This window comes from Temnothorax nylanderi, unplaced genomic scaffold, assembly GCF_030848795.1.
Source record: "Temnothorax nylanderi isolate EJ_2023f unplaced genomic scaffold, tnyl_v1.0 TNYL_tig0056_pilon, whole genome shotgun sequence".
NCBI classification, from domain to species: Eukaryota; Metazoa; Arthropoda; class Insecta; order Hymenoptera; family Formicidae; genus Temnothorax; species Temnothorax nylanderi.
The window spans coordinates 1,069,895-1,076,576 of NW_027249118.1; the positions used below are offsets into that span (position 1 = coordinate 1,069,895).

A 6,682-nucleotide genomic window follows, 5' to 3' on the forward strand; every position below is an offset into this window, starting at 1 on the left:
ATTTTATTTACAATTACATATATCACTTACAATATCATTTATCGTAGAAGAAGTAAATGTACTATAATGAAGATACTTCAGGGTTATTGCATATTTATCGAACGAATATTCGTTAAAAAAACAAGAAAAACAACCCGGCTATATAGTTCTAAAGAAAAATGAACGAAACATCCATCATTTGACGAGGACGCCGCTCATTTTGTTCATATCCTTTTATTTCAATTCTATAACAACACAAAAAGTTTCCAGAAAGTTAAATTTACATAAACAAGTTTACAGTCAAGTTGATTAGCATATTTTTAAATTATATCAAATAGTGTTTTTATCAATCCTTAAAAAGATAGTCAGATTATCGGTCAAAATCTGTTGGACTTAAAATTGCATAGCGATTAAGTCCTGCAAATTGATGTATGAAAATGAATGATTTACCACGATTGAAAATGAAGAGTTCAATTCGCACACGATCATACGGTTCAACATAGAACTTGATTTCTCAATCCATAAACGTCGAGCGGAAATTTGTCAGCTCACCTTGGTTCGACCAATTCGGTACAATGATTTGGAACGGCGACAAGCGAAACGAAACACTGTTACAATCGTTAAGATGAGAGATCGGCCAAAGTCTTTGGGAACTGAGAGGGATATCGGAGTGAATAAGTTCTCTTTAGACATCGCGGAGAGATGGACGAATCGATAAATGCCTCGCATATACATGACAATACCCTCGAGATGCAGCACTCGCACGCGTTTGCTTAGGTCCATTATACAATTCAATTTGTTAATAGCGCTATCGATCCTTCGTGTTCGATAGATACCTGATCTGACTTGATAGAAACAATGGGGCGGTGCGTTTCTGGCACGATTGAAGAGCTGGAATCCTTTTAGCTAGCCGCATTCGAATGCGACGCCGACGCGACGGTGCGATTTATCCACTATTGATCGCCGATATCTATCAGTTATTCCTTTGTTTTCTTGTTCTTTTTTTTTCTTTTGCTATCTAAAGACCAATATACTTCAGTTTTCGATTCGTAACGCTACGTGGTATCGCAATATTAATCCAACCTGTTGTGTGTTGTATTAATCCAACCTAACCCAGCAACGGGATGAAGATATCCGCCGCGGCCGCCACCACCGATAACTGGATCCCGACAACGAGCAACATCCCCCGTCTCATTGTCCCGTCGAAAAGCGCACGGTGCGGCGAGCCGGCAAGCGCACGGCAAGCGCACGGCCCAGCGAGGACATTGTACGCGTCAGAAAGGAGGTTCGCACGACGGTAACCTGATCGACTTATCAATAACCACGTAATTATAGTACCAAAGAGTTGGTAGGGCTCAAAACAAGCCATAATAAGACGTAGGCGTCTTTCCCACAAGTAACCTTATATCCCTGTCGAAGGAGACCCGTGCCGCGTCTTTCAGCTTTCAGCCTTCAGCATCGGTCTAACCGAGAAGGTTCTCTTAGCCTAGAGATAGAAAAGGAGGACTCTCTGCCTCTCACACTCTCTCTCACACACACACACACACACACACACACACACACACACACACACACACACACACACACACACACACACACACCTATATGCGCCAAATATTCTCTGTCTTTCTCTCTCTCTCTCTCTCTCTCTCTCTCTCTCTCTCTCTCTCTCTCTCTCTCTCTCTCTCTCTCTCTCTCTCTCTCTCTCTCTCCTCTCTCTCTCTCTCTCTCTCTCTCTCTCTCTCTCTCTCTCTCTCTCTCTCTCTCTCTCTCTCTCTCCTTCCCTCTTCATCTCTCTTCGTCTCTCTTCGATCCTTTTTGATCGTTCCGTCTCGGTCTTTTCTTTCGTGCTCCTCCATCGCAGAGCGAGCGGTCGAGTTTTGTATTAGATTCCATTCAAGTTCCTTCTGTTGTTGCGTCGCGTCGGTCGTTGTTTTGGTTTCACTGCTTTTGTGGACAAATTAATTTATTACAACCCAATTATCAACCTGTTACCTGTACGATTATTCCTTCGATAATCGTCGCTTCCTGCTTATATGATTAGGAAACATTACTTCTACTTTTTCAAACAAGAACGTGAAATGCGTACAAGATTCGAATTTTGAGCAAGATTTTACATAACGACAAGATAATTTTCTTTCTTAAATCAGAAAGAGACCGGATTGGAAGAAAATGAAATTGCACAACAAGGAGATAAAACGCAATTTGACAAAACGTGATACGAAATATTAAATTATTCTTAAAACTCAGGTAATAAAAGAGTACTTGAACAATACTTGAACGTAAATTTTAGAAATGTTGCATTGCTTATGAGAGATGGTCTGATAACATCCAATAATATACTGAAAACTTTACGACTTTACGTATAAAATATTAGAATATATTAGAATATAATATTAGAATATAAGAATATGAACATGAAGACTTTTACTTTGTCTTAAGAGATGACGGACAGCGAAATAACAAATTCGATCAATATTCTTTCGAGTTGATAACGCTGAGCGTCGTTGTTGCAAACGACAGAAAATAATTTTTTTTTTAATTTGTGTTACGCTAAAAATAGAAGTTATACAAATAGGTATATATGTTTTGTGTTGTTTAATCTATATATAAAAGTATCTATATAAAAAGTACAGGATTTATGTGAACCATTATTTATCTTTTTTATAATTACGAAGGTTAATAATATTAATTTTTATTTTACAAGACTTAGATTTCTCTTGTTACACACACACGTTCGCCCGATAATAAAATTTCATCGTTATCATAATTGCAAACACGAAGTGGGACCTCTCTCTCTCTCTCTCTCTCTCTCTCTCTCTCTCTCTCTCTCTCTCTCTCTCTCTCTCTCTCTCTCTCTCTCTCTCTCTCTCTCTCTCAACGAGCGAGAGAGAGAGAGAGAGAGAGAGAGAGAGAGAGAGAGAGAGAGAGAGAGAGAGAGAGCCTTCAAATAAAAAGTGTAATGTCCGAGTTGCACAGTTCGATGGCTCGTCCATATATGTATATATAAGTTGAGTGACAAGCTATGAGTTGTGGAGGCATGAGAAGGCCTATCTCGAAACCTGCGGCACATCAAAGACACTAATGCTCATTTCTCTCTTTCTCTTTTCTCTTTCTTTTTTATCTCGATTTGTCTCGTGCACATACCATTCCTCTCTCTCCACCTTGTCCTCCAGGTCCCGATTAATGTCCTCCCACTAGGATCTGGATTTCGCGTGCCCCTCTCCTCTCCACTCTTCATTGCTACGTACATTTACAGATCTGCAAGTACGTAAAATGTTACGCACTTAAATATATATGACTGTAAATTACTTACACACATGCACATGCATACAAACACATATATATAGAGAGAAAGAGAGAGAGAGAGAGAGAGAGAGAGAGAGAGAGAGAGAGGGTGTGTGTGTGTGTGTGTTTCGCGATTTGCATGATAAAATATAATTTAAGATATTTGCTAAGAAATAAAATTGTTTACAGAAACAAATTAAAAATTAGGTGGAGGAAAGTGGATAAAACGCGATTGTATCGTGAAATATTTAATATTTAATATTTGTGAAAAATATTATGTCTAAAGTCTTCGTTTAACTAAAGATTTACAGAGATGGCGACAATAGAAAGATGACGTTAATAAATGCGGGATTTACATGGGAAAATAGCGCGTTAATAATGGGCACTCGGGTGTGCCTATGGCTCGTCGGATCGGTTGGCCATCGTCCGGGGCGACGGACGCATAAGATCGCATTAAATTCCAAGAGAATCGTCGGGCCAATAAATCTGTTTGCAATTAGCGTGGCTCTGCACGTGAGCGTGGCTCGCATCGACCGTACGCCAGCTCTGAGAATAAATGCCGTCATAAGGAACGAGACCCCAATGACCGCCCGTCGCGAAAAGGCGGCTCTGGCGAGAGAAACTAGGGAGTGCAAAAAAGCGAAGGTGTATTATCCAGAATTCTACAGAGGATTCACCATATATAATCAACACAAATGCCATGTCTCGACAATTGAACCTGATCTAACAAAGTATCAAAGTATCCATTCGGTTTCGGAAAACTTCAACAGCATCTTCAACTATCTTTTTTAGATCTGTATGTATCTGTTTATATGTATATATAATATATATATATATATATATTGCATAAATATTGCAAAATATTATTGTACGCTAGAAAAGAGTATTCAATAAGAGTTGTCAATAAGTGAAAAATTATTATCAAGGGGATAAGAATGCATAACAAATGGAATGCAAAATTCTATATTCTACCACGCAAGTACGCAACGCGCAACTATATCTATAGCGCAACATTAACGTCTTGCTCCTCTTCTTTCGAAACCCCTTTTTATATCGCGTCTTTGACTCATCGGTCTTGATAAATATCCCGCGGGCGCGTAAGGCCCAGCAGGGCTTGCCTGATCTACGGCACCCGGGAGAATCGATGGGAGGGAAGAGGCGGAAAGGAGGAAGAAAAGGGCTATACTTGTAATGGAGATATCGCAGTCTCGTGGCGGTAACCGCGCGACGCGTTATGCAAATAGGATTGCCCTTTACACGCCAAGTTGGATCGTAATTGGCTCTCGCAGGAACAGCCGGTCTTCGACTTGGCCGTTTGGTTCTCCTTCTTCCGTTCCGCTGGCGCGGCGACGCGGCGCGGCGCGGCGGTTCCTCTTCCCGTCAATGTCGCATCGCGTTATCCGTGATAAGCTCTCATCTCGCCCTCACGAGATTGATGGTTAATGCTTGCGAGAGACGTTATCATCGGTCATTCGTTTAGCAGTAATCATCTTCATCGATCTAAGTTGCATCAAGAAATTAGCGTCAGAGAAGCGAGGAAGAATGAGCGATCGAGAGCGAGCGAGAGAGAGAGAGAGAGAGAGAGAGAGAAGCGAGAAAACGGTCATTTCAATTTCCAAAAGGTTCTCAGTGAGTTATTGTATTATGTTATTTAAAATACAGTGTGTTATCGTTGAAATTTTTAAATGCGTATTATGTATTATTTTGTAACATGAATTTAACAAGAGAGAATAATTTGATAAACATTGACGAGCTTATAGAGCTTTTTCTGTGTTGCTCTAGTATCACGTTCTAGTATATTACTTATAATCGTGTAAGAGTTGATCCTTTTTAGCCCTCGATTTGCTATAACCGTTTATAGTTTATACCTTCTATTTCGTTAATTATGTTTTTCTTTAGATACACAATATTAACATCGCTTGCATATTCAATATGCTTTGTTCTTTAAATGTTCTTATCTTTATAATCTTATAACAAAAGCGAACGAATAAAACAAATAAAAATAAATACAAAAAAATTACAATAGTACAATAGCGACAGTAGAATGGCGGTCGTGGAATTTAACTAATCACTAATCGATCGCGTAGCAAAAAAGAAGCAAAAACGTTTAGCGATATTGTTGATAGACTGTGTTATCTCTTAACCGATCAAATTATTATCGCGCCATTTTATTTCACAGTGAGGTAACTGCGCACAAACTGTGCAACACTTTAATTTGTACGTTGTTACGTCGTTTTTGAAATAAAGTTATCGTGCGGTTACGCCTAGTATAAGACTGTTGTTTGAAAAAGGCTCACCGCGCGATTAGCACGGATGAATAGTATCGTATGATATCGTATGATATCAGCCCGATCAACGGATCGCGTGCGCTCGATCCGCGAGATCTTAATTAGAACGCATGACTGGCGAATCGCTCGAGCCTCCAACAGTCTATAACGGCTGCTGCAGTCCTCGGATTTTTCCGGGGAACGCGGTCCAGCATCCGGTCGATTCCCCCTCGTGCGACTTTCTACGCGCGATATAATTAAGTCGCACGGGTGCACTTCCGCCGTGGATGCAATTATGCTGGATTGCGCGAGGCGTACCTGCGATTAACGATCGCGCGAGCTACGGACACTGTTCGCCACCGAAGTGGTCGATAAATAACGAATATTAATTTCTACACCACGGTATCACAATATATCTCGACGTTTTTAACGAACCAACTATAAATATGCCGCGCGTATTAAACCCGGGAGCCCTATGTCGCAAATGCATGCGCGATCGATTTATTTTCTACAACGTAACAGAGCAACATTGAAGTTTGGATTAATCTCCTGAATCTCTCTCTCTCTATCTATCTATCTATCTATCTACTCTCTCTCTCTCTTTCTCTCTCATATATCATAGATTACATTCTTAATTCTGTGCATGTCTCTTAGTGTATTTCTAATATACCGGCTGGTATGAAAATTAGCATTGAATGATTATCTGCCTGTTCGATTCTAGGACATCATGCACATAGAACTGTATAATTTTTATTTCATTTTCGTTGAGTGGTAATATATAACATGTTGTTAAATTTATCTAAAAGATATGAGTGATATATTAATCTGCAGTAGATATTAGATATTACCTTTAGATGATGCTTAATTATTAATATTACTTATGTGTGTCTCGTATCGCGTATACTTTAGTTACACTTTAGTTTTAGAAACATACATATAGGATACGATATAAGAATATATGATAAACATAAAAATAGATAGATCCAATGAGAAGATACGAGAAATATAAAAAAAAGATAACATAAAACAGTATAGAGAAAGAGAAATAGAAAGAGAGTGAGAGAGAGAGAGAGAGAGAGAGAGAGAGAGAGAGAGAGAATAAAAATATAAGGAGAAACACCCTCTTATTAATATTACTTGAGACTACT

At 39.3% G+C, this 6,682-nt stretch overlaps 1 long non-coding RNA gene across 1 annotated transcript in view; it reads left to right on the forward strand.

Moving 5' to 3' along the window:
- The window catches only part of LOC139773065 (uncharacterized), a 111,405-nt gene extending 109,841 nt beyond the window's left edge, over window positions 1-1,564 (forward strand). Inside the window, exon 10 of the long non-coding RNA XR_011718253.1 lies at window positions 48-1,564. This is a non-coding gene — a long non-coding RNA (uncharacterized lncRNA). The remainder of the gene's footprint in view (window positions 1-47) is intronic.
- The last annotated feature ends 5,118 nt before the right edge of the window (window positions 1,565-6,682 follow it).